This window comes from Centrocercus urophasianus, unplaced genomic scaffold (assembly GCF_019232065.1).
Source record: "Centrocercus urophasianus isolate 14NV4802_14NV808 unplaced genomic scaffold, USGS_Curo_1.0 seq_25, whole genome shotgun sequence".
In the NCBI taxonomy this organism is placed as follows: Eukaryota; Metazoa; Chordata; class Aves; order Galliformes; family Phasianidae; genus Centrocercus; species Centrocercus urophasianus.
In genome coordinates this window covers 14001675-14003593 of record NW_024884811.1, presented here as the reverse complement: position 1 = coordinate 14003593, position 1919 = coordinate 14001675, and positions in this window count along the sequence as shown.

The following is a 1919-nucleotide window of genomic DNA, read 5'->3' as shown; positions in this document are numbered from 1 at the left end:
TTTTTTTTTTTTTTGGTTTTTTTTTTTTGTCTCAATTATTTTTCTCTACCAGATTTTATGGCAGCTCATCAATAACAACCTTTTCTGAGAAGCCCAAATCCCCCAAAGTCACAAAGTTGGCTTCAGGCTGTGTGTACCTACTCTCCCTGCTCTTTAAGCTGTCTAGACAGAAGACAGGCTGATCTGGGGACGATACAGCTGTGCCAGAGTAATATAGTGGCTAAGCTAGTAAATTCTGGGGAGATCAGAGTGGATTAACTTAAGAACAGGGCAATGCTTTGAGACTTAAGCCAGCATTCAGGAGGAAAAGAAGTGGCACAAATACAGAGCCAAAGCTGACAGTGACAGCCACATCTGTACCCAGCAACAACTGATTGCTCGTTGTACTCATGATGCTGCTGCACTCAAGATGCATCTCAATATTCACAGGTTTTGACGATTTTAGAAATAGCAAATATCACAAGGCTAAAAGACAAGCAGAAATCATGCCACTGAGTTTTTACTCACAGGGGCAAGGGCAGTGAAGACTTAAGTAAAGCTGTGCTGTCATGCGTGCCCACACAGACAGACTAGTTGCAGCCTGAACAGGGACTGCAATATCTGTGGTTAGACAGGTAATGGGAGAAGATGATGTGCCAAAGCACTTCTAGTCCCTCCAGTAAGCGTGTTTATACATATGTATGAAGACACATACCTGCACGCACCAAGCTAATAAGGAATGCTTTTTTTCTTGGCACAGCTCTGCACATCCTGTCAGCCAAGAAAAAATGTAACTTTTACAGGAAAAGCCAGGGCTGTTCTCAACCTGTTACACAGTAAATAACAGCATTGCACAATGAATGTTGATGCAGCAACTCGCAGAGGAGTTTCACAGACAAAACAAACAAGTAGCCAGGGATGATAATGAAATAAACTGGGATTTCACATCTATTTATGCAGAAATTATACCCAAGAAAAATAAATACTAGATGATTATCATAAGTCATCTTATGCCACCACATGCTGTACTTTGCAAACTGAAGAGAAGTTGAAGGAATACATAAAGCAAAACTTTCCCAATCTCACTGAGAGATCCCACATGACAGCTGTTAGATTTTGTTTATACTTCAAAGTTGGAACATTCCTCTGTCCCTGAACACTGGCTCTTTGGACTTTTGTCTGTCCCTAATTCATGACAAAAAGTTTCAAAACAGATATGAGCATTCACCAAGTCTAGGAATTCCTGGGAAAGATGAAATAGCCCATGTTTATACCAGAAAGTAAAACAGATCAGACGTTTTACAGCCCCAGAGGCAATGGGGCTTGTGTTAGTTCACATCCAGCCAGCTAAACTCCTACCACAGGAAGAGCTATCCTGCTGGAAACAGCCCTCGGTCTGTGTGGGTTATTGCATTGGACCCAAATGCAGTTCAGGGGAGGACTGGCTAGCACAGACCAAAACCATATTGAATAATTCAACAGGAAGAATAATCATGCACCCTTTCCTCAATCCTGTGCTCTAATGGTGTTTAGTCAGACACAAACAGAATACTTGACAGAGGACAGAAACATGCTCAGTCATCTGCAGTGTCACAGTGATCCAACTCTGTCTGCTGCTTCTGAGGACACGGGAATTAAGGCGCTCCACTCACAATAACCTGAACTTAGATGAGCAATGAAATCTGAAGTGCAACTGCTTAACAAAGTAATAGTTCAGAAATATTTCCAGAAAAATAACCTTTGCTAAGGATCAATTCAGAAGTGCCACTTACAAGGTCATTTTTAATTCTGAGAGGGTCACTGCTAATGAATCCAAATACATCAGATTAAGCTTTGAAAATATCAGACTAAACCAACGCATTTGAAAGTTAAATCTATCACATTTAGAAGGTGTCATATCTGCAGAACTGTTGTAGAAGGTATCATATCTGCAGTATTGT